Source organism: Puma concolor, chromosome D4, assembly GCF_028749965.1.
Source record: "Puma concolor isolate L17-30 chromosome D4, mPumCon1.1.hap2, whole genome shotgun sequence".
NCBI classification, from domain to species: domain Eukaryota; kingdom Metazoa; phylum Chordata; class Mammalia; order Carnivora; family Felidae; genus Puma; species Puma concolor.
The window spans coordinates 11,401,703-11,428,671 of NC_141679.1; the positions used below are offsets into that span (position 1 = coordinate 11,401,703).

The following is a 26,969-nucleotide window of genomic DNA, read 5'->3' on the forward strand; positions in this document are numbered from 1 at the left end:
AGGTTACAACAGATTCGTGAAGTCAGCCGAGCACAGTGGTGGCAGGGCCCAGCTGCTACAAAGAAGACATGTTTTAGACAATACTCATGTGTATGCACAAACAACTCGAGGGCTGCATCTGTGACTAATCGTTTAACAGGTGACTTTAGTTTCTGTTCCGTGGAAAGTGTAAAGCATTCCAACAAAGGGTTTTAATGTGGATTTTTTTTTTTTTTTTGCACCCATGCTGTTGATGGCTAAATGTGATAGTCTAATCGTGATGCTGAATAAATGTGTCTTTAAAAAAAATAATGATGATAAAGGAATCATGTGAACGTTAAACAAACAAATTTAAAAGTTTAGAAAAAAAATAGATAATTTCCCAGGAAAATTCAATTTTGTATGGCTGACTCAGAAAGAAATAGCAACCCAAATGGATTTAGAATCATTAGAGAAATTCACTCTATATTAAAAATCTACCCAACACTCCCCCATCTCCCACCAAAAAGAAAGAAAGAAAGAAAGAAAGAAAGAAAGAAAGAAAGAAAGAAAGAAAGAAAGAAAAGAAGAGAAAAAAGGAGGACAAGAGGGGCACCTGGGTGGCTCAGTCAGTTAAGCATCCAACTTTGGCTCAGGTCATGAGCTCATGGTTGTGAGTTCGAGCCCCACGTCGGGCTCTGGGCTGACAACTCAGAGCCTGGAGCCTGTTTCAAATTCTGTGTCTCCCTCTCTCGCTGCCCCAACCCCATTCATGCTCTGTCTCTGTCTCTCTCTCTCAAAAATAAACATTAAAAAAAAGAAAAGAAAAGGAGGAAAAGGAAGAGTTGGAAGAGGAAGAGGAAGGAAGGAAGCAAGCAAGGAAGGGCAAAGAACCATCACCGAATCCAGAGAAATCACAAATGGTTCCAGACAGTTTGGACCACCCAGATTTTTCTTAAGGATGACTTAAATTTCTTCTCTGAGGAAGGGCAATTCTATTTTCCTTTAATTTCTTGAATTTTCTTTGGTAACATTTGCTTTCTTTTCATCAAATATTTAAAGGGAGGGGAACAGGTTATGAAAATATAGTTCCTTCATTAATAGAAAAGTGGCCAATGTGAGATAAATTTTGTATGTAACTCCATATTAAGGGGAATAGTCAATATTAATTTTAAAATTGTGTGTGGTTTGAGGGGGGCCGCTCTGCACCTATTAGAATGGCCATTTGCAACAACATGGATCAACCTAGAGGACGTCAGACGCAGAGAGCCAAATACTGCAGAACTCACTTGTATGTGGAATCTGGAACTATCAGACTCAGAAACAAAGAATGGTGGTTACCAGATGCCAGGGGAAGGAGATTATGGAGAGATGTTGATTAAGGGGTAAAAGTCTCAGTTGTGTAAGACAAATTCTGGAAATCTAATGTACAGCAATGTGGCTACATAGTTAACAATATTGCATCATATAATTGAAATTTGCTAAGAGGGTAGATCTCAAGTGTGCTCACCATGCACTTGAAAATGATAACTGTGTGAGGTGATAGATATGTTAATTAGCTTGATTGTGATAAATATCTTACGAAGTATACAGTCATGAGATCATCAAGTTGTATACCTTAAATATATATGATTTTTAATTGGATTGAAAAGAAATTCAGTTATGGCGTCAGCTCTGTGGCAACACTTTCCATTGCTAGGGTAACATCCACCAGGATGCGGTATATGCTCTAAATTACCAACCAGTATATGGCGATGTTTCTCTCGTGGCCAGGAATCAAGGGGCTAGAAATGGGAGTCACTCCTTTCTCTACTGTCCTCAGGGATCCATTAGTAAAATGTTTGGCTTTTGTTCCAAAGCTTTGGGATCTACTGATTTAAAGGTAAATCCCAAAGGAGAAAGCTTCCACTAGGCAACACAGCGGTGGGTTTTTGACTGGAAACTCACATGCTCTACTGATCATTTTAGGCAACTCACGCGAAGGAACAAACTAGCAATGACAACAACCAGTCTCCATACTTGCTGACTGGGGTCACTGATAGATCCTGACCATCAAGGAGAAGTGACGTCAGGGAAGAGCATGGAGGGAAGATAGGAGATCTTTTAGGCTGCCTGTTAGCCTTCCTGTGTCCTGCAATAAATGTTAATGGAAAACTACAACAGCCAGTACGATCAAGATTGCTAATGGCCCAGACTGTTCTGGAACGAAGGCTTGTTTCACTCCATCATGCAAAATATGACTAGCTGCACTGCTTGCTGAGGAAAAAGAAAATACGGACTATGGGGACGCCTGGGTGGCTCAGTCGGTTAAGCGTCCGACTTCAGCTCAAGTTATCATCTCACAGTTCGTGGGTTTGAGCCCCGCCTCAGGGTCTGTACTGACACCTCAGAGCCTGGAGCCTGCTTCGATTCTGTGTTTCCGTCTCTCTCTGCCTCTCCCCAGCTTGTGCTCTGTCTCTCAAAAATGAATACACCTTGAAAAAAAAAGAACATACAGACTATGGTAGCAAAAGAGAAAACTAATAAGTATCAGCTATGACTACATGATCAGTTGTAGAAATGAGGAAGATAGTATTTATTTATATTTTTTTAACATTCATTTATTTTTGAGAGAGAGACAGAGAGACTGAGCACAAGCAGGGGAGGGCAAAGAGAGAGGAGACACAGAACCGGAAGCAGGCTCCAGGCTCTGGGCTGTCAGCACAGAGCCCAATGTGGCGCTCGAACTCATGAACCATGAGAGGTCATGACCTGAGCTGAAGTCGGGTGCTTAACCGACTGAGCCACCCAGGCTCTCCTAGGAAGGTAGTATTATAACTGTCCCTTGCTTTGATATGAACATATTCATAATAAATATTATCCATTGTAATTTTTCTAATTCTCCTACTTTTTAACATAGGATTGTTAATAGCAGTGAACTTTATACCCCAGTGTTTAAATTCAGGGCTGAAGGTGACACATAACTCAGCTAGGAGAGGTTTGAACATCATCCAGTGAGGGACAGCAGTGACACGTGAGTTTCTGTGTATACCTCTTTTGGGGAAAGGGTTTGCATCTTCCAGCTTTTCGTGGGACAGCTGCATCATGTTATATAGAAGCATGATTTTACTGTTGTCTTGACTTGAAAATTTAATGTGGTTTAAAAAAAGAGAGAGACTTGTATAGGCATGCCAGGGGGGAGGAGTGCATTGTGGCCGTTTGTAAGGCACCACCTTGGTTAAACTTGGAGCTCCATTTCCCAGAATTCCATTGCGTCTATGGTTCCAGGTTGTAGTTGGCCAAAAAAGGAACCCGTGTGAAATTTAGGAGGCAGAAGTAGGGCAGCGGTCATTATTCTCCAATGGTCATTTTGTTGTCCACTATGGTGACAGATGGTTGTAGAGGTGTCCAACAGTTTCCGGCTGTAACTCACTCCCACCCTCGTCCATTGTATGCCCAGCTCCTCTTCGGAATTTCTGGCCCTGTTGACCAACAGCAGCCACTGACTCCCCTCCAGATGCTTGACTGGGATCCCCAGAGGTAGTAGCAGCTTCCCTCAGACCTTTCCACAAACTCCCCCTTTGCAGCTCCCTTCCAGTAGCTTGATGGGCGTGGCTTTTCAAAATGACCAATTGGTGACGCCATCTCTGACCCTCCAACTTTCTACAGCTCTTCCCACGCAGGAAAAATTTATTATTTTTCCATAAGAAGTCCTTTATCCTGTAACACACAAAATGACTCGTCTCCCTACCTGAACTCCGACTGCTCCAGATGAAATCAGACACATCATGAGCAACTTCTTGGCCGTATCTATAAGAGAGACTTCCCCTTCTTTATCCATTCCTTCTTCCTACTGCCTGGAGTGCAGACGTGATGGCTGGAGCTCTAGCAGCAACTCTTGGACCATGAAGGAGCAGTCTCACTCTATGGACGGAGGAACAGCAAGAGAAGAAGCCAAGCTGGTGATTGTGGAGCCGCCATTTACACCCGCTTCCCTCTGGCTTTTTGACATGAAAGGAAATACATTGCCGTTTAGTCTGTTCTAAGTGCAGGTTTTCTATCACTCATACCCCAAACTAGTCTTCTCTGGAATACTGCCTGAAGATTTTTTTCTTTTTATTTGCTGCATGATATTCCATCAGATTAATATACCTTATTATATTTAACCATTTCTCCTTGTGGATATAGGCTCCGAGGTTTACTCCAGCGTTCAGATATTATAAATAACGCGGCCGCAAATATCTTTGGGAATATATCCTCTGCCCTTCCTGATTTATAAACCTCTCCCTCCACCCATATGTGGAGAGAATTTTGCAGTCCCCATCTTTGTAGGGAGCGTCTGGAACACTATAGTGCTCCAAGTATGTGTGAGCAGGGTGGATAAGTGAATGAATGCTCCACGACACTAGTCGTGGTGTTGCAATGCTCAGTCTGTCACAGGCCTTCCCCAGTGCTCATCCTACTGACCAAGTTCTTACCTAGGATGCCACATCCTACAATCATCTCAAGCCCCCCCAAAAATAAATAAATAAACAGCACCAAAATGCAAGCTAATGTTCGTCTTAATATCAAATCCATGCCTTTTGTGCCTTCATCCATCCATCCATCCATCCATTTCTTCCAGAAACATTTATGGAGCCTCCCTGTAATGCATCAGGTATAGTATCTGATGCTGGGGATGCAATAATGGGAAAGACCCAGTCCTTCATCTCAAACAGGTCACAGTCTAGTTGGGAGACCGTTGGGAAAGCAGTTACAATGCCGAGGGACAAATACTCTGATGGGATAAGATCTAGGTGTCATGGGTTAACGGAAGGCCCTTCAACACAGTCAGGGCAAGGGGGAGAGAGGATATAGAATTCTTCAAGGGGTGAGCTCCACAACGTGGGGAGGAAGGTGGAGAATATTCCCAGGAAAGGAGAACAAGGCCCTTTCATGGATCGTGTGTCCTTCGCCGATGGCCAGTACCTACTCTTAACGTTCTTGAGCCTTGTCCCTCACTCCTAGTGACTCAGAGATACCTGGTGTGATGGTTCAGACTCCCAACCTCACTTCCTACTGTGTTCTTTAACTATCTTGTGTTCTTTATCGTCTTTACACCTCCCCAAACTTGGACTTGAGTTTGTTTTCTTATTTGAGACTCTGTTCGGTTTCCTGGGGCTGCTGTAACAATGAACGGCAAATGGCAGTTTAAATAACAGAGATTTACCGTCTCACATTCAGGAGGCTGAAGTCTGGGATCAAGAGGTCAGCAGTGTTGGTTTCTTCTGAGGGCTCTGAGGGAGGGTCTGTGCTCAAGTGTTCTTTGGCTTGGAGATGGCATTCTCCCGGAGTCTTCACGTTGTCTTGCTTCTTTGTGTGTTTGTCTCTGGATCTAAATGTCTTCTCGCTGTAAAGATACCATCGAATTGCATGGGGGCCTACCCTCATGACCTCATTAACTCGATTATCTGCAAAGCTTATTTCCAAATAAGGTCACATTCAGAGGTACTGTGGTTAGGACTTCAGTACCTTTTGGAGGGATACAATTCAACCCTCCACAGAACGTGAGATTTCACCTCCTATCTAATTGTTCCTGCTCTCTCCCACCTGCTGCAAGGTGACGTTTAGGAAAACCACCACCAAAAAGTCCTGATGGTCCTGCTTGTGATTTTTTTCATCACTAATGTCCCCATGTTGTGGCTGGTGTGTCCTTTAATGAAATTGACCACCTCCTCTGTGGGCTGTAACTATAAGGCCGAGGAAATGAACGACAGAGAAACCGATCTGACATGGCAGTGAGGCCATTGCCAGGTAGCTTTTTGCAGATCCCCACCGTATACTTCATTCTCATAAGCCATATGCAATTAAGCAGTGAGCCCCCCTGAGTCAGGCCCTCCTGCTCCCCATTGTCAAAACGAACATCTGGGGTAAATAACGATAGCTGGATCACAGGCGCAGAGGAGGCTGCGTTCGGCCGTGTAGGCGGGGTGCAATGTCAGCATGAATGTCTGTTACAGGCTGCTGGGGGGAGGGCTCACTTGAATAACTGCTCAAAAAGGGAGGCCTGAGAGCACAAGTGAGCCACCCACCGCTTCAACAGAGAAGCAGACGATTGCGGCTGGGAGGTTTATTAGTAAACCTGTTCCAGAGCCTCTTAACGAGCGTGCCTGGATGAGTTTCCCAGGATCCCTATTCGTGTTAGTGTCCCACCCGCCTGCCCTGGGCCCTCCCAAAGGTCACCTTCAGATTCACTGAATGGTTCCCATATACCTTGAAGCCTTCTCAAACACCTGTCTCTTCTGCCTTAGGACTTTCTGTGGCCGGAGGACCATCTTCCCCAAGGGCAAAGCAGGCTGGGATCGCTGCAGAGTTAACTTCCGATTTCCCAGGTACGTTCTGCACCTTGTCTCAGAGGGTCTTCAGCCGAAATGAGCCTCTGTTATCCACAGTGGCACCTGCGAATTAACAAACTCACCCTGTATTGGGTTCCCTCCCTTCTCTGGTTTACCTCCCCCTGTTTCCTGGGATTCCCTCCCAAATAAACTACTTGCCCCCAAATTCTCATCTTAGAGCCTGCTCTTGAGGGGACTCACATTAAGCCAGGGCTTATAAACCCCCGAAACTCTAGGCAAACGTATGCATGCCTGCGTACTTTTCTGGGAAAGGGTACACGATTTTCATCAGCTTCTCAAAAGTTCTTACCCAGCACCCAAATAAGGGTAAAAAAAACAGTGCTCATCATTTCATGGATAAGAAGAGTTATTTCTGTCAGGTTTAATCAAATCACTTTCAGCCTGGGAAACCAAAGGGAATGGAGTTAATATTTCAACTTGTTGACAGAGCAGCTTGATGGGAAGCAGGATGTGTGGGAGTTAAGAACAGGAAAGATGTTAACATACAGTCCCCGTGTGCTGTTTCCTAGGCCAGTGATTGTCTAGGGCTAATCTGGTGTGTGTGTGGGGGGGGGAGAGGTGTTATTTTATGTCAAGGGGAGAATGGCCAGTCACAAAAAGACAAAAATTATATGATTCCACATATATACAATTCATTGAGATAGAAAGTAGGACGGTGGTTGCCAGGGGCTGGAGGGAGTGGTAAATCGGCGGGGGGTTGCTCAACGGGCATAGAATTTCAGTTTTGCAAGACGAAGAAGTTCTGGAGCATGATTGCACAACAGTGCGAACATACTTAATTCTATTGAACTACACGCTTAAAAATGATTGGAGTGATAGTTTTTACGTTTTTGCATATTTTACCACGATGGTCAAAAAAATGTTTTTACAAGATGTTACTGAGCTCAGTACACAACAACCCACAAAGGTACTGTGACCCTCCCCCTGCCCCGCCATATTGGCACTCGGTCTTTTCAGAGATTGGCGCTCCCCCAAGGACTTCAGGGACTCAGCAAGGTCTATGTGGGGGGAATACGGAGAAGGAGGTGAGGGGGTGGCCTTGCTCCCTGACCAAGGCGCGACTTTAAGCAAATCCCTTTGATGTCTTTGTGAGTTGAGGACAACAGTCACTGTTGCGAAGCATCCTGGGTAATTGCGAAGAGAGTGTCCACTCAGGAGGAAGAGGGCCAGGTGTTGGGCTGAGAAGCTGCTCCAACAGGAACAACGGAAATGAAGAAGAGGGAGGAGAAAGGTCAGTGTGTTGTGTGAGGAGTGAGTACCAGGGAGGCAGATAGGAAACAGAAACTGGGGATCGGAAATATCCAGGAAGGAAATAAGAACAAGGAAAGACAAGACAGTGAACTACTGGCAAAGATGCTTTAGACCGATGGGTCTCTCAAACTGTGGTCCTTGAACCCCGAGGGGTGTGGAGACAGATTCTTGGTTCTCAGTGCTCAGTAAGGATATTTAAATGTTGTTTTCCTCTTATCATGATAACCAAACAGTGATTTAAGTATATCCTACATAATATGGCCTTTGTGTGTACGTAATTGCTAAGCAATCCCCTCAAGTTAGAGACCTTGACTTTTATTGACTTCTAGAGTCTGGCCTCTGTTGGATGGGCTCTTAATAGCATGGTATCTGCCACTGTCCTCGTGTCCAAGACCTGTAGGGTCATAAATGGCCCCTGGAAACCTTTTCCAGAGTACAATTTTAGTCCCTCTTTTATTTAGGTATTGAGGCTCAACGTTTGCCGTTGTGAAAATGACGGGGATTTGCAGTAACGCACTGCTGTGATTGCTGCCGGTGGATGTAAAATGCAAGTGAGATGCTGGAATCAAGGACCCAGCAAAGGACACTTAACTACGCTGCCTGAGCAAAGGTCTTACAGGAGCGTGAAAATCCTAGGTGGAAATCCTAGAGCTGGTGACATAAAGAAAACTTGACTTGAGATCAAATTGTTTCTAAAATGTTCTCTTTTTTTTTTAATGTTTTTTTTTTTTAATTTTTGAGAGAGAGAGAGAGAGAGAGAGAGAGAGAGAGACAGAGAGAGGGAGGCACAGAATCCGAAGCAGGCTCCAGGCTCTGAGCTGTCAGCACAGAGCCCGATGTGGGGCCCAAGCTCATGAACCGTGAGATCGTGACCCGAGCCGAAATCAAGACTCAGACGCTTAACTGACTGAGCCACCCAGGCGCCCTTAAAATATTCTCTTTCTAATACTTACAAGATTTTGTGAACATTCTGATTGTGAACTCTTTACTAAACCCAGAAATTTGTTTTTGACGTCTGCTGTGGGAAAAAACCTTGAGACGTTATTTCCCTCCGCTGATGCCACCAGTAATTAGATCCAAGAATGCATTTGGTCCAGGTTTTGATAATTCAGTGGAGCTAACAAACTGTAACGTGAGTATGATAACTTTTCAGAGTTTATAAAGCAATGCAACATTAAAATTGCCCTTTAATTTGGTTAAATGTAAGATATGATTACGCTTAAGTAAAGAAAACAGTACTGGGGAGCCTGGGTGGCTCAGTTGGTTGAGCGTCCGACTTCGGCTCAGGTCACGATCTCACGGTTTGTGGGTTCGAGCCCCGTATGGAGCTCTGTGCTGACAGCTCAGAGCCTGGAGCCTGCTTCAGATTCTGTGTCTCTCCATCTCTCGGCCCCTCCCCTGCTCATGCTGTGTCTCTCTGTCTCTCAATAATAAATAAACATTAAAAAAAATTTAAAGAAAAACAGTATTGTTATTAATATGATTTTGTACAAAATGCTTTGCAAATAGGCGGTATTCACATTGATATTCCTGAAATAAAAATCAAGAGCAGGATAAATGTAGATCTGGACTTTTTTGTGTGTTTACCAGTTTACTGTGAGGTTATTCTAAAGGATGCAGGAGAACATTCAGGTACTTAGGGCAAGGTTAGGAAGGGCCCCAAACTCAGGCACTTCTGTCCCCATGAAACTGGGGCGCACTACCCTCCCAATGCATTTGCCAACCTAGAGGCTCTCTGAACTTCATTCTCTTGGATTTTTATAGAACCTTCATTACATAGGCATGCTTGATTAAATCATGCCATTAGTGATTGATTCAACCTCTTCCTCTCCTCCCCTCCCTAGAGAACTGGGGGCAGAGCTGAAAGTTGGTTGTCTTGTTGCTGCTAAAACCTAAAATCAAATACCTAAGAACAAAAGCAATAGATTCAGACTCAGGCATCATGCTACCAAAGCCCGGTACCTACATTATCAACTTAGTTTGAGCAGAACAATAATTTCCCAACTGTTAATTTAATATTATAAACATAAAATTGATTGAATTTCTTGTTTTGATTTACATTTAACTTAACACCCCCCCCCCCCCCGCACTTTGTCTAGTACGTGAAAGTTATGGGCACAATGAGACTCTATACCTAGGTTTACTTGTAACATTAGTTAAATAATGTTACAGTGAACCCTGGGAAATCTGTTAGACTTTGTCTTTTCAGAAGAGCTTTCTTTGCACATTACTCAGTCTAGAGAAATACCATCTTAGGGCCTGCAAGGAAGGCCATGTCAACATACACTAGGTTATCAGTGTTGGGGGATCATTCTCTAGGAGACTCTCGTGTGCTTGTGCACATCTTGTGAGCAGCATGAAACTGCTGATCCTCTAGCTGCTACTATTGCTGTGAGTAAAAAAACCACCTTTGTCTCTGACCCACGCGTTTTGTGTCTTCTGCCACAACCACGAAACTATAGCTGGCTGAATTGTTGTCTTTTCAGTAGGGCAAAATCTCAGATCCTTCCTGGTTCTAGATACTTAAGCTGGCCACATGCAGGAAATGGGTCTGAGCTATGACCTGAATGGTGAGTACAGTGTAAGTAGATAGATGTGAAGCTGGCATTCCACTGGATGAATGTCACAAAGACTTGGCATGGAAATTGGTTGTGGTCTTTGGTGGGGTGGTGAATAGATTAGCCTGACTAGAATAGAGGTCTGGGGCAAGGAAGCACAAAAAATTAGATTGGGAAATTAATCAAGGGCTAAATTATCATGTATTGAAATGTTATGTGAAAACAAATCCTGTATTTAATAGAAAACCTTTGAAGCCTTCTGCCTCTGAGTAATTGGTTTATTTGTTCACTCATTTACTTAAGCTTCTAAGCAGGGAGGCGACATAATGAATGTCAAAGTATGATGGTACTGAAAGTGAAGTATGGTGTAATAAAACATCACCAGATTTCTTATCCTGACTCTGCCACTTACCAGGTGTGTGACCTAGTGCAAGTTATTTCTCTGAGTCCAGTGTTTCCATCTGTAAAAGGGGGGTAGTAGTCACCTTAGCTTAGGGAGGTATTGCAAAGATGGTAAATAATGTCTCTAAAGTGCTTAGTGCAATGCAGTACATAAGGGGTCAAAAATTGGTGAAGATTCTCAGCCAACTATGTGCAGAATATAGATATGAGAACATAGACCTCCTTTTTTTTTTTTTTTGAAGCTATAACAGCTATATAAGGATAAGATCATTAGGACCCAGACTAAGATAGTGATGGTGGTAACAGAAAGGACCTTGAATAAATGAAAAACTAGTAGAGCTTGGAGATTGGTTGGACATCATGAAAGCCAGCATTTTGTTGAGTACCTCCTATGTGCCAAGTGCTATTCTAAGCCCTTCAATATAGTAACTCAGTTCTCCTAAAAGCACTATAAGTAGATATTCTTAGGCTTGCCATCTTACAGTTGAGAAAGCTAAAGCTCACTGAGATAAAATGACTCACCTAAAATCAAACACCTAAGAACAAAAGCAATAGACTCAAACTCAGGCAGCACGGTACCAAAGCCTGGGTGCTGAACTTTCATGCTATGCTATCTCCGCAACATCGGAAGAAGCAAGGAAACAGTCAGTGAGGACTCCTGGTCCGAAGTTCCAACAGCCCTGCAGCATGTGGTTCTGATGCTTGCTCTGTCTATTTTGCCTTTTAGTCTGCCTTGTAATTTTTTCTTGCTGGCCAGACATGATGTACTGTGTGGAAGGAACTACTGCTCTAAATAGGCATTTGGTAATGAGGTGGTGAGGTGTGGGAAGTGTTCTACAGTCATGGGATTAGGTCTCAGTTTTTGAGTGAGCCTGTGCCTCTGGCCTGTGAACTTCACAAGTGTTTCTCAGGGTTTTTTTTCCCCTTACATGGGACAGGTTGACTAGATTGGGCTGGAGTTCGGTATTTCCCTCTCAGTCAGTTAGCCTCTGATAATACCCTGGCAGGTTAGGCTCCTGAGGGCACACCTTGTTAAGAACAGAGTGCTCTGGGTTTATTTCAAAATTATTCCTTTCTCCTTCCACTTGCTGGAAGCCCAAGGGGATTTTCCTCCGTATATACTGTGGGAACCTAGTTGAGCTCCTAGAGGTGAATTTCCCAGTGCTGTGGAGACCCCAAGTGGGTCTCCCTGGAGTTTATAACTCTCAGATTTGTCCACAGTGAGCACACACCAACTCATCAATGACAGTTCAGGTTTTCTTCCCCCCAGTGGTATCCACTTGTGAGCCTCGGCTTCGGGAAACCATGACTCCCTCTACACCCTTGTCTCTCCAGCCGTGGGGGCAGCAATTTTCCCTGTGTCCTCCAAGCATCCCAAAATAGCCGTGGATTGTTCAGTCTGTTCAGCTGTTTACTTGTTGCAAGGAGTAGCGACTTCCGAGCTCCTCATAGACCTGGGAGCTGGAAGTCTTCTTCACTGGTCTAGGACCTGAGGAGGGCAGGGGGGACAGAAGCTTGCCCTGAGAAAATGTGTGTGAGGCGGAACATCAAAGTGGAGGTGGCCTGCAGGTGTCTTTGTGAGAAGCTGGAACTGAAGGCGGAGACGCGAGAGTTGCCCCTAACACAGGAGATGTGTTCCCTCAACATCGCCCTCTTTCACTGTGAAAGGAGTGTGCCCTTAGGTAGAGACTGCCTGGCACAGCTGACCAGGAATTGGAGAAGAGTTTAGGGACGTCTGGCATCTCTGGGACTGGGGTTTCAGGGGGTATTGTTATATCTTATATCTCCTCAGAAGGACACTCAGGCCCCTTCTGCCACTAGTGACTCTATTGTCCAAGAGCAAGAAGGTAAGACCATGGGTTTTTTTCCTTTAACCCCCGTCATTGCATTGCCTGCCATGGTTGACTCTTCATTTCCTCATGAGAGACATCATGGTAAAATGGAAAAAGTCCCACAGTTGGAATTAGGTGGATCTGCATTGAAATTGCAACTCTGTAACTCACCAGCTCAGTCGTTTTCTGCAAGTTAATTATAAATCATTGAATCTTGGAATTTGTTTAACTGGCAAATGAGAATAAAAATACCTTTCTTACACAGCTGTTTCGAAATAACTATGGAAAGCCTTTAGTAAGTGTCAGTTACCTGCCCCGGTTACTCCATCCCCTCCCGGGCTGGTTTTAAGCCATGGCCGTGAACTCTTGGACACCCTTTCCACTGAGAGGTGGGGTCCATGTCCCCTCTCCTGGAATCTGGGCAGGCTGACGACTACTTCAACCAACTGAGTAGGGTGTAAGTGTCATTATGTGACTTCTGTGGTCACGAAAGACACTGAAGCTTTTTGCTGGTTCACGGGAACACTTGTTCTCAGAGCCTGAGCTACCACATAAGAAGCGTGGCCACACTGAGGTTGACATGTTGGAAAGCCCATGGGTAGGTGGTCTGGTGGACAACCACAGCCGAGCCCGGCCTTACCACCACTCCCAAGGCACAAGGCAAGTAGCAAAACTGAACCGGCCCTTTCAAACCAGCCCAGCTGCCAGCTGAATACCACAGACTGACCTCTATTGATGACACATCAGTAGAAGGATCACCCAACCAAACTCTGTCCAAATCTCCAACCCATTAAATTGTGAGATACAGTAAAATGATTGTGTTGAAGCCATTAGGTTTGGGGTAGCTTGTAACCCAGCAGTAGTTAACGAGGACAACCCCTTTTATCTCAATCCCTCCTATCCTCGGCCTCCTTACCTAAGATTGCCAATCCTGAGTGTTTTCTGGCTTGAATCTCATTCCTCCTTGTATCTCACTATAAAAAATCTGATTTGGGGCGCCTGGGTGGCTCAGTCGGTTAAGTTTCTGACTTCAGCTCAGATCATGATCTCATGTGAGTTCGAGCCCCGTGTCGGGCTCTGTGCTGACAGCTAGAGCCCGGAGCCTGCTTCGGATTCTGTGTCTTCCTCTCTCTCTGCCCCTCCCCCGCTCACTCTCTATCTCTCTGTCTCAAAAATAAGTGAGCATTAAAAAACATTTTAATGTGATCTGAGGGCAATTCATTGCATCTCCCTGCACCACCTTCCATCCTTCCTTCGGTAGGAATTTCCTGGGTGTTTCCACTCTGCTCGATGTTAGATGCGGCAGTGATCCCTTTCCCTTCTGTCGACGACCAGCACGCTTGTTGAAAAGACCAGAGAGTACGTGATTTAGGCTTTGCCAACAACTACCTAACTCTGCTTTTGAACCACAAAAGCATTCATAAACGTAAACAAATAGGTATGGCTGTATTCCAGTAAACGTCACTTACAAAAACAGGCATCAGGTTAGGTCGTCTCCACCAGGCCCAAGTTTGTTGACCCCTGATCCAGGTGATTAACACCTGGCCAGGAACCTGTTACCTCTGCAGATATCTAGTTGCTAGAGAAAGAGCATCCACCCTCTCCCCCTTTCAACTCCAATAGGACCTAGGACATAAGCCGAGTCTTGGCTGACGGAGGGTGGATGTTCAGATACAGAGATCATGACACCAAAGTACAAACAAGGATGTTGAAGAGGCTGATTGAGCAGCAGAGGAGAATGATCCTAGAAGAAGAGTGATAGGTAAGGCAGGAATGCTGGAGGACCTCATTTTCTGAAATTGAGAGCGCGCTTCTTCGGCTCACTCATTTTTCTCTCCAAAGAGTTGTAAGGACAAGTCAGATAGGATAAAATGGCCGTGAGCTTCGTAGATGCCTGCCAGGTGTTATTAAGGCGATCGTCTTTGGGTTTCAGGAAAATAGCTTCTTACAGTAGATGTCTTTGCAACACGGTGTAAAACCTCTCCCCCTCCCTCCAGCAGAGCTGGCATTCACGGGAAGGAAACAGAATAGCATGTAACGTCCCATCAGCTCTTCCAGCAGTGAGACTAAATACACACAAACTCTTCCAAATTTATACCTGCTGCGAGCGTGAACAGTGACATGGTGTCGTTCTGCTGTGGGGTTCGTCTGGACGAATCACAAAGAAGGGTTACGCGCGCCCCATCACTTTCCTGCCTTTTCCAACTTCACCATCATGCCTTTGTGACCAAAACCACGACTCTGGCTTCACTTTCATTCTCCTTTATCTGGTAGCTCTGTCGTGACGGTCGTGAATCCAGACTGAGATGGAAATTGAAAATTCAGAGGAGATACGATGCAGGTTTATCTGGCTCTCTCGGCTTTTTATCTTTAAGTCAACTCAGTTTATTTCAGTTAAAGGGGTTTACTGGAAGGTTACACAGGGACATAAAGAGGGCAAGATATCTTCTCAGCGCTGCAAAGCCAGGCAATCTCGTGAAAGATTAGCAAAGTGTGGCACCCAACAGTAGCTCCAATCCTCCATCCAAAGGTCAGGGAACCTAAGAGCGGGGCTTTGTCTTAACTGTTTTCCTGCTGTCTTCTTCCTTAGTGTCCTTTGGCTTCTAACTTCACTGCCGACTGCTGACCCTTTCGAGCTCCCTCCTTCCCATTCCGTATGAGAAAGAGTGTGATTTGGATCGTCTGTATCCTGGGAAGAGTAGAACAACACCTGCAGGAAGGATAGTGCAGGGCTACCAGACAGCCTGTAAATGTTGGCTTCGGATCAGTTTCTCGTGTTTGGTTCCATCAGCTGAGGCTGGTGGGGGGCGGGGCAGGGCATACAAAGCCTTATGACTTGGCTGTACTCATAGACTCCTCTCCAGGACCCGCTTAAGCCCCAGGTCCAAGCCATGGGCACCAAGAGGCGATGCTCTAGGACCTCCCTGCCCTGCCCCTTCTCATCCCGTGTCCCCAAGTTTCCTGACTCTGAGTCTTCTCTTAATCATGATTCCACACCTGGCCACTCATATTTGCATTGGCTTCTGACTCCTCGAGAACCTTCAAAGGCTGTGGCTCAGCCTTACTGTGCCAACTGTCTCTGTGTCACATTGCCCTGGAAATAAATCCTCACCCGGAGGGGCCCGCTGGTGTGAAGGGCACAGTCCAAGCTGCTGAAACAGAAAGACCTCAAAGTCCAGAGGCTTAAATAAATATGAGCTTATATCTCTTCCCACTCACGGTCCAGAAGTGAGCAGTCTATCATTGCCTGCTCCCTTTCATACGTGGCTTCCTTCTTTGGGTCCCGAGATGGCTGCTCCCGTCAATGCCCTTTGCCAGCCAGTAGAAAGAGGGGAAAGAAAAAAATGGGGAGTGTATACCCTTAGAAGGGGGAAACCCCGGCAGTTGCCCACATTACCTCTGTCCACGTCCCACTGGCAAAATCCTAGTCACGTGACTCCCTCCTGGCATCTAGCCAGGCTGCGAAATGCAGTCTCTGGACGGGCAGTTGTGCCCATCTAAAACTCAGAGTGGGCGTGGGCGGGTAGGTCGTGGAAAGGAACGAGGGAGAATGAGTTCTGTAGCACAACAAGGGGGCTCGGCTGCAGAGAACAACTTCTGGACTGAGCCCAGGGGCGGATCCAGATTTTATGGGACCCGAAGCTCAGGCACCTCCTGGAGCCCTCTTTTGGACAAACAAAGCAAACTGATGACCACAGATTTATGAATACAGGACTTTGGAAGAGACCTATTCTAGTGAGGGACCAGAAAGCTGAAGCCTTATCGGCTTTATGGTCAACCCGCCTCTGCTCGGGTACATTCACCACCGTCTCCGTCGAATCCTCCCTACTTGCACAAATGGCAGGTTAGACCCCCCCCTCTACAGGCTGGACTTTCTAAGCTTTCAAAGCCACTGCCAAACGTGGTGGCAGCATCTTGCTAAGTGGTAAGAAAACAAAGCAGAACATGTCCTGAATTTCCTCCTTCCCCGTGCTTTTGCTCTAGTCTCTAACGATGCAATGAGGCTGGCTGGGGGGCTACCCCAGCAAGGGTTGAAGACTGCTCTGCCTCTAATGGTGTAACCGGGGTGTAGTCCTAAACCGCGCTGCCCTGAGTTCTCCTCGGGTGCAGTCGACTCCCCAGCCCCTGACTGGTGGAGAGACCTCCTTATTTATGGACAATTATTCCGTGCAGACACGATACCGTAAGAAGCCCGTTGGGCAGCTGCTCGTGGAAACTCTTACTGTGTCTTCATTTTCATATCAGTGAGCGCGCTGTAGGAGACAAAGAACAGACTGAGGACTATGGCATTGTCCTGCACACAGTCAATCAAGGCCAGGCTAATTAGATTTTCCAGGTGCTTGGATACGGTGGGACTGCGTATTACACAAATACATAGATAAACATTCCCCGGCCACGAGGACCAAAGGATTGCCGCAGAAGGCTGCAGAATAAGTCTTTCGAAAAGGCTTCCGTTCTCTTGCTTGCGTGTTCTTTCTCATTCGGGGAACATAATGAAACCCCAATACAATCGAAATGCCTGGACTTGTGCGTTATTAATGAGTTTTATGGAGTGTAGCAGTGTTCCCCCCCCCCAAATGAAAATCTGAAAATATATGTGCCAAAGGCTAGATGAAATCAAATATATAAATACTAGCACATGGAGAAAAATATTCAAAAACAGTGTGATGCATTCATACCATCACAATAGCAATCAGGGATGGTGATTGCTGTTCATATCTGCATTCATACCGTCCCTTGACTAATTTTAATCTCCTTGACTTTATGTGAGAGATTTTTTTTTTTTCTTTTAAATCATGTTCCTCGTTCGTTAAAGCTATAGCCTGCCCCTGGCTCTTGAGTGCGTGGCACATACACTCCTCCTCGGTGGCCTTAGCATATCTTCCCCTTTCCAAAGGTTAGCTGACACCAGAATCTCTAAACGTAAGAACGCTGCGGCTTTGTGACTTCTTTTTTTGTGAATATGGACATCTGGGCGTTTGCGTGGTCACTGTACTCACATTTCCTCTTATGTCTTGTGTGGATATCCCTCGGGGGTCCGTCCTTAGTCCTTCCCTCCTCTTCCTTAACATTCATACGTCGGTGATTTTTCGTGCTTTATCGCCAACTCAAAACTCTCCTCTTTGAACGGATCCTGTGGAGTATCTCCTCTCAGGTGGGACACAAGCCGTGCAATCTGAGACGGGTCCAAATATGAACGCACTGTCCCTCCCACCAGTTTGGTCTTCCTCTCATGCTTCCTAGCTCCATGAATGGCTCTGTCACCCCCGCGGGGTTGGGAGTCACATTTCACTCCTCCCTCCCATTGATCTCACTCTCCATGTTCAGTCCCCAGGCTCTGTGGATTCTACCCCTCCATTTTATCTCACACCTGCCTATTGCTCGTTCTCCACTGGGGGACCTTCAGCCAGAATTTCATCATCTCTTGCCCAAAGTACCGAACAACTTCTGCTCTCCCTGCTTCCCGCTGTCAGGGTGATTTTTCTAACGACACGTGTCAGTCCTATTCCTGCCCCGTCTGAAATGTTTCACGATTCCCCACAGCTTTGAGGGTAAGGCCAGAGTTCCCTCAGGATGGCCTACGACACCCTTTGTTTTCCATCTCTCGCCTACCTATTTGGCAAAACCAACGTACCTCAGAGCTTAGAAAAGTCAGTGCTTTCTTTGTTCTCTGAAAATGTCTGCGGTCTCCCCTTCTTAGAGGTCTCACCACCTCTGAGGAGCTTTCTTTCACCCTACCACCCTGGGTTTGGTGCCTCTTCTCTGTGCTGTCATCGCCCACTGGGTCTCCCTGTCCCACCGTTCCTGCCATACTGCATGGGGACTGCCCAGTCTTATTGGCTTCCCCCACACCTATACCTTGTATAGGGCACCTATACAAGGCCCCTGAAAGGACTTGATCTCATCAGAAAGAGACACTGCCTTGTTCTTCTTTGTGTTGCTTACATCTTAGCATGATACTGACCCACAGTAGGCGTTCAAGAAATGTCTATTAAATTAGTGAATTTGGTAAAAGAGAATCAAGTGTTAGATAGATGGGCTCAATGGCTGGGAATGTCTAGAAATTATGCCTTATAAAATCCACTGGGCGTATTCTCTTCTACTGTTTGAAGTGTCACTTTCCACCCTCTCAGGTCCAAGTTTCTTATCCCTTAACCCATAACTAAATGTGTGAGGTGCACCTCCTCTGTGTCAGAAATGTCACAGTGCACCAAGGATATCTAGGATGTAAAGTTGCCCGTGGGATTATCTCTCCCTCAAGAATCTCATAGTCCAGGTTAGAGACGTAGCTAAAAACAACTAATTATATTGCAGTGAGATCATTGTTAGTAACACAGGTGATATAGGAAGACAAAGGAAGAAACGTCTTGTCTCTCAGAGACAGAAATAAGGAAGAGGTGATATTTGAATCTTGAAGCCTGGGTTCGTGGGTTTACCAGGATGATGAAGGTTTGGGCATGAGTATGTTACAGAGGGAAAGGTCAGCCCCAACATTAGGTGACTGACTGAGTTCTGGAGATGGGAGGTGGAGGGCTTAGCTGGACAAAGTCACGAAGGGCAATGCCCACCATGCCAAGAACTTTAGACTTGGCCTTCCAGGAGATGAGGAATCATTGAACAGTTTTAAACAAGTTTAATGCATTTTGCATTATTGAGGGACCATTTGGGTAGCTCTATGGAGAGTTTTAGAAGAAGAAAGAAGCGGCAAGATTGGTTAGGAGACTATTATAGAGTTGCAGGTCAGGTGTTATGGCGGCTCCATATCCTAGTGGTTACACATGTGGCCTTCACATCCCAGCTCTGTTGGTTGCCAGCTTCAGTTACTGAACTTCTCTGTGCTTCAAGGTCCTCATCTGAAAATCCGGCTTGTCATAAAACTGGTGAGCTAGACATCCAAGACTAAATGGACAGTAATACAAAGTGCTTAGAACAATGCCCACCTAATTCTATGAGGGCAAGAACCAAAAAGAACATCGAATAGAGGGACCAGGTCCAAAAAATATTTGGCAGGGAAAATTGAAAGCATTTGGAATATGACAGTATGTGAAGGTAAAGAAATGGGTAACTCAAGGATGCGTCCCAGGTTTCTGGCCTTCACAGAAGGCCACTGTGTGGCCTTCACAGAAGGTCACTGGGTGAGTGGTGGTGCCTTTCAGAGGAGGAAGAACAGGAATTGTTCGAGGCTCAGGGGTTGGTAGTGAGTTTGATTTAAGAACGGTCACCTGTTACTTAGCAATGTCACGAACATTGGGTGCCTGGCAATACACTGTACCAAGCGATGACTCCGAATTCCAAATTTTGCGAAAATTGTTCTATTTTGTTGAGTCCAGCTTCAAACCTTTGAAACTGCAGATTTATCCTGATTTGCGCGCATAGTTTGTATCCCACAAGCAAAGCAAAACTAAGATACTGTCGCCGCAAAACTTCAATTTTCCATTTCAGGAATCAGGCTGTTTGTAATTCAGTTTTCTAGCAAACATTTACTGTTTGTTAAATCAAGAGCTAATATACCTACAAGGATTAAATCTTCGACAGGGCAATTATACAAGGGACGGTGAGAGAGCCATGTGATTCTTTAGTTCACCTTCTTGGTGACTCAGGAATTTAGAACAAATTCCCTGGTGTGATTCATTTGAACCCACACCTAATCTGTCATAAATAAAAAAAAAAAATTATCAGTAGGTGATACTTGCTCATGAGAAAATCAGTGAGCATTATGCCATAGAATTCTTATAATTAAAAATGATCCTACTGAGGGTCTAACGGAAGAATAAAACATCCTCCGCATAGAAATTTTCAGACATTAAGGAATCCAATTCAATGATCAGAATATGCAGTGTGAACCTGTGTGTGTAATTTCTACTTTTATTTTTTCATCGCATATGCATCGAACAACTGCTTTCCCTAACACTCTGCAGGGTGCAGGGCACGCGACAGCATTCCAGGCAAATACCCACACGCTCTGATGGAGTTCACGGTAACGCGAGGACATCAACACAAAAAATAAACTGGAAAAAAAAAATTTTAACGTTTTAATTTGTAATAAACGCTGTGATGGAAAAAAGGGGCTGAGCCTGGGGCTTACGGATAAGGAGGAGATAACCCTGAAAAGTCTTGGGGGAAAGCTTCCGAGAAATTGGGAATAGCACACATGCAAAAAAGCCTGCTTAGAAATTCAAGAAAAAGACGAACATGGCTGGAGTTCAGCAAATGGGATCGGTGGGTGACAGCTTCCGGAAGGAGCTTGGCAAAAGTTTGAATGTTTCTTTCAATACATGGGGGAGGGTTTCCATAAGAAGGAAGGTGGCTGATGTTTTCAGTTTAACCACACCCCAGGACCTGGGCAAAATGTTGCAGCTATCCATATCCTCAACACACTGTAGGTCATAATAACAGGCTGCCATTATAAGGGGCAAGATTCTTTCTTGGCATTTCCCACACTGGCACAGGTAGTTATGAATCTAGATAGCAGGTAAGGGCACTAAGGACTCCTCTGGAGTCCTGGAATAGTTCGGACCTTATGTTCAGGACGTGTTTCCTCCTGCTCTTGACAGGCTTGGGTAGCGGATTCCATCGCTCTGAAGGAGAGCTTACCTTGATCTCACTTGTGAACTGATGCTTAAGTCAGGAAGGCTCGGCCTCTGTTGCCCCACATTCAAGATTCACGTCCGGGGGCACCTGGGTGGCTCAGTTTGCTGAGAGCCTTTTGATTTCAGCTCATGTCCTGATCCCAGGGTCATGGGATCAAGCCCTGTGTTGGGCTTTGTGCTGAGTGTAGAGCCTGCTTAAGATTCCCTCTCTCTGTCTCTCTCTTTCTCTCTTTCTCTCCCCACCCTCTCTTTCTCTTAAATAAAAATAAATAAATAAAGAGAGATTCACATTCAAAAGGAATGTTGAAGAACTGAAATGGAGCTCACAGACAAGATTTTGGGAAGGTAAGTGGATTTTAAAAGAATGTAGGATTCTCTAGCCAGACTTATCAAGGAAAAAAGAGAAAGGGGACCAAATAAAGTCAGAAACAAGAGAGTAGAGGTAACAACTGACACCACAGAAATACAAAAGATTATAACCAAATTCTACAGAAAGTTATATGCTAACAAAATGGACAACCTAGAAGAAATGGATAAATCCCTGGAAGCATACAATCTTCCAAAACTGAGTCAGGAGGAAGTAGAAACTCCGAACAGACTGATAGCTGTTAATGAAATTGAATTGGTAAATCAAAAAACTATGGGAAATAGATGTCCAGGATCAGGTGAATTCACAGGTGAACTCTACCATTTAAAGAAGAGTTAATACTTACCCTCCTCAAGCTATTCCAAAAAATAGAAGAGGAAGAAAAGCTTCCATATAGGCTTTATGAGGTCAGCATTACCCTGACACCACAATCCAAGACACCACACCCGCCCACACACACACACACACACACACACACACACACACACACACACACAAGAAAACTACAGACCAATGTCCTTGAGGAACATAGATGCAAAGATCCTCAACAAAATATTAGCCAACCACATTCCACCATATTTTAAAAGAATCATTGGCCATAATCAGGTGGGACTGATTCCAGGGATGCAAAGATGTGTCAATATTTGCAAGTCAATCAATGTGATTCATCACATCAACAAAGCAAAGGATAAAAATCACGTGATCATCTCAGGAGATACAGAAAAAGCATTTGACACAATTCAACGTCCGTTCATGATAGAACTCTCAACAAAAATGGGTTTAGAGGGCACGTACTCAGGATAGTAAAGGCCATATATGAAAAACCCACAGCGAACATCTTAATGAAAACAACCCTGAAAGCTTTTCCTCTGAGATTAAGAACAAGACAAGAATGTCCCACTCTCACCACTTTTAATCAACATAGTACTGGAAGTCCTAGCCACAGCAGTGAGACAAGAAAAAGAAATGAGAATGGGGCGCCTGGGTGGCGCAGTCGGTTGAGCGTCCGACTTCAGCCAGGTCACGATCTCGCGGTCTGTGAGTTCGAGCCCCGCGTCGGGCTCTGGGCTGATGGCTCAGAGCCTGGAGCCTGTTTCCGATTCTGTGTCTCCCTCTCTCTCTGCCCCTCCCCCGTTCATGCTCTGTCTCTCTCTGTCCCAAAAATAAAGAAAAAAAAAAAAAGAAAAAGAAATGAGAAGCATCCGTGTTAGTAAAGAAGAAATTAAGCCATCACTATTGGCAGATGACATGCTATTACACATAGAAAACCCTAAAGACTCCCTCAAAAAAAACCCCAGGAAGTAATAAATGAGTTCAGTAAAGTTGCAGGATACAAAGTTAATACCCAGAAATTCATAGCATTGCTATGCACTAATAGCAAAGCAGCCCAAAGAGAAAATAAGAAAACAGTCCCGATGACAATTGCACCAAAAAGAATAAGGTACATAGGAATCAACTTAACCAAAGATGTTAAGGACTTCTACTCTGAAAACTATAAACTATTGATTAGAGCAATTGAGGACAACACAAACAAATGGAAAGACATACTGTGCTTGTGAATTGGAAGAATTAATATTGTTAAAATATCCATATTACATAAAGCAATCTACAGATTCAATACTGTCCCTATAAAAATACCGACAGCTTTTTTCACAGAACTAGATCAAATAATCCTCCAATTTGTGTGGAATCACAAAAGACCCTCAATAGCCAAAGCCACCTTCAACAACAACAACCACAACCACAATCAAGCCGGAGGTATCACAATTCCAGATTTCAAGATCTACTACAAAGCTGTAATAATCAAAACAGTATGGTACTGGCAGAAAAACAGACACATAGATCAAGAGAAGAGAGTAGAGAATAGAAAATTGAGAAATAAACCCACACCTAAGGCCAATTGATCAATGACAAAGGAGGCAAGAACATACAATGGGAAAAAGGACAGTCTCTTCAACAAATGATTTTGAGAAAACTGGACGACCCTGTAACACCATACACAAAAATAAACTCAGAATGGATTAAAGACTTAAAAGTATTAAACTCCCAGAGAAGAACAGAGGCAGTTATTTCTCTGACATGGGCCATAGCAACATTTTTCTAGATATGTCTTCGAAGCTAAGAGAAACAAAAGCAAAATTAAACTGTTGAGACAACACCAAAGTAAGCTTATGCACAGTGACGGAAACCATCAATAAAACAAAAAGGCAACGTAATGAACGGGAGACGATATTTGCAAGTGATATAGCCAATAAGGGGTTAGTATCCAAAATACATAAAGAACTTACACAATGCCAAAGATAATAATAACAATCTAATTTAAAAATTGGCTGAGGACCTAAAAAGACATTTTTCCAAAGAAAACATACAGATGGCCAATAGGCACATGAAAAGATGTTCAACATCACTAATCATCGAGCAATTGCAAATCAAAACCACAATGGGATATCACCTTACACCTGCCAGCATGGCTAACGTCAAAAGGACAGATAACAAATATTGATGAGAGTATGGAGAAAAGAGAACCCTCGTGCACTGTTGGTAGGCATGGAAGTTGGTGCAGCCACTGTGGAAAACACTTTGGAGGTTCCTCAAAAAATTAAACATAGAAGTACCGTATGATTCAATAATTCCAATCCTGGGTATTTACCCTCCAAAAAACAAAAGCACTAATCTAAAAGGCCATATGCACCTTTATGTTTATTGCAGCAGTATTTACTAAAGCCAAGATATGGAAGCAACCCAAGTGTCCATCTGTAGACAAACGGACAAGGAAAATGTAGTACACACGTGCACACACACACACACACACACACACACACACATCACGGGAATATTACACAGCCATAAAAAGGATGAGATTACGCCATTTGCAACAACATGGATGGACCTAGAGGGTATTATGCTAAGTGAAATAAGTCAGCCTGAGAAAGACAAATACCATATGATTTCCTCGTGTGTGGAGTCTAAAACCAACCAACCCCCCCCCCAAAAAAAAACCACAAATAGACAAAAAACAGAACTAGACCTGTAAACACAGAGAAAAAACTGATAGTTGCTAGAGGGAGAAGGATGGGGCGGGGGGAGGGATGGGCAAAATGAGTGAAGGGGGAGAGGGAGATACAGGCTTCCAGTTCCATAATAAATAGGTCATGGGAACAAAAGGCACATCATGGGGAACATAGCCAGTGATATCGTACTAGCAACATATGGGGACAGAGGGTCGCCACACTCGAGCGTCGTGTGATATTGAAACTTGTCGAGTCACTACACTGTATACCTAAACGAATGGAACATTGCGTGTCAACTACACTCAAATAAAAATTAATAATTTAACTTAATAATTTTTTAAAGAGAACGTAGGGTTCTCTGACCCCTAGGGACGGTATTCTTGTTGTTTTCAGCATCTAGCTCAGCGGCTAGTTGGTACCAGCTGGCTGGCTGGCTGAATAAGCAAATACACTTGGCATGAGTTAGGACCCGGCCTGGCACATGAGAAGGCAGCTTGACTCTAGAGGCAGCCAGACCTCGCCGCTCTGGGTTTCTGGGACCCTCTGCTTCTGCATCTGTAGTGCGGGAATGACGATCCCTCTGTGGGAGGTTGGATGAAAATTGGAGATAATGTCCTGAAGCATCTGGTATGCGAATTAGCATTGATAATTTGGTTGCTATTTTTACTGTCATCATCTCAGGCTCCACACTTGGTGTCTCTGGCTCTCATCCATCTTCTAAACCGCCCGGTTGGGGTTTCGTCCGGTCCCCTTGTTGCCAGCTGGTCATCTCCTGGTTGGGTTGTGTCACTCATTTCTTGCCAATCCCCGCTCAGCCCTCCACAGCGGCCCACGAACCCACCCTCAGCCTTCCGACCCTCCAGCCTCCCTCCCATTTCCCTAAATAAGCCAAATTACTCGAAAATTGTTTCCTGTCTAGAACCCTCTCTTTTTCTTTCTCCACCTTCTCATCCTTCAGGGCTGGGTGACATTTGGGAGGCCCAACATGTGAGTCTTGATTAAAAAGAAGGAAGTCAGTCGACCGTGGCCTGATTTCCTATCCTATTTACCAAAGGAGCTACTAGGGGCTTCTTGGTTACCGAGGAGAGTACCGCACCTGCTCACAAGAAGCAAACAGGTGTAAAGCTTCATGAGCCTAAGAAATGCGCTGGCAGTTGGTAAAAACCAAAGATGTAGTCAAGTAAGAAAGCTCTCACGTGGATTATTAAGCTTCTGAGCAAAGCTGCAGAGAGGTGGTCCAGGAAAGGGGTCCACCAGACAGCAGTGTGAGTAGGAAACCCCCTGTAGTATCTCAGTAGAGACAAAAGTGATTCTGCGTGTGTTGTCTTTTTGTGGAGAGTCATTTGTAACTCACCCAGTAAGCAAACGCCTTTTTTCTTTAAGATGGAGACAGGAACCGTGCCAATAAGGGGGAAATTAAGTGTCAGTATGTGTGCTGAGTACCCTGTAACAGAGACCTCAAGCCCTCTTCTCCCATCGGTCTTCCAGAACATTGTGGTCATGTGATTTTAAGCCTCTTCTTGAGGGGGAGTCTGGCCAGCTCTGGAGGAATGACTCCAAGATGCTAGCATCAGTCTCCCCAAAAAGCCTTGCGAGAAAGCCCTAGAAGGATGCCCAGAGTTAACAAGCCCCACCCGTGCTCTGAGAGATTCTGGTCAGCATTTTAACTCCCAATTCCTCATCATGAGCAAACAGCCAACATTACCAGACAGCTTAGGAAAGCCTCCAACAATGAGATGAACAAATAAAAGCATAGCGAGAAAGGCACAAGCTATTCAGGGAGAAGAAAACTTCATCTCCATAAACTGTAATAAATATCCACAGAGAGAAGAGACAATGCCTCCATGAAATCGGAACATGATGCTGTAATAGAGGAAAATTTAGAAAACAAAGAGAGCTTTTGGAAAAAAAAAAAGAGCTTTTAATAGCAGAAATGAAGATCGTTCAAAAGAGGGAATAGAAGACAAAGCTGAGAAAATCTCCCAGACAGTAAAGCAAAATGACAAAGAGGAAAAGATAAGAAAATAGAGGAGCAGTCCAGAAAAGTCCATACTTAAGTGATAGAGGATTTTGTGGTAGAAAACACATGGGGGGCAAAATCATTGATGAAATAATTCAATAAGCATTACGGATGTTAGGTTTACCTGTGAGCTGGGCTGCCCGATTAAAGAACTCACGGCAGGATGAACGAGGCTAGAGCCACACCAGCGCACGTCATTGTAAGTTTCCCGTGACGCTGGAAACAAATGTGGCACTTCCGAGGCCCAGAGAGGAAAAAAAAATAGGTCACCCCCAGGGGGACGGCCGTCAGAACGGGTTTAGACTTGCCGATGGCAACATCGGAGTCAAGAGAGTGGAGCCATTCCTCCAAAATTCTGAAGAAAAGCGGCTCTGTGCTGGAATCCCACCCTCACCCAGACTGTCTTTGTGTAAGAGGGTAGAATAAAGATGCTTTCTCGAGTGCGTGATCTCAAGAGATTTGCCTCCCATGTATGCCCCACCAAAGGAGGGAGTACAGCTTGGAGCAGAGTCCAGAGAAGGTGAGATCCAGAAAACAGAAGGTCCAACACAGCAAAGAGGTGAAAGCACTCCCCAGGAGCGTGGCGGAGGGAGAGCTCAGAGGGA

The 26,969-nt window shown here is 44.8% G+C and overlaps 1 long non-coding RNA gene across 1 annotated transcript in view; it reads left to right on the plus strand.

The window, feature by feature from the left end:
- Positions 1–26,969, plus strand: part of LOC112868677 (uncharacterized) — a 134,222-nt gene that overhangs the window by 91,292 nt on the left and 15,961 nt on the right. Inside the window, exon 5 of the long non-coding RNA XR_015243442.1 lies at positions 6,228–6,308. This is a non-coding gene — a long non-coding RNA (uncharacterized LOC112868677). The remainder of the gene's footprint in view (positions 1–6,227; positions 6,309–26,969) is intronic.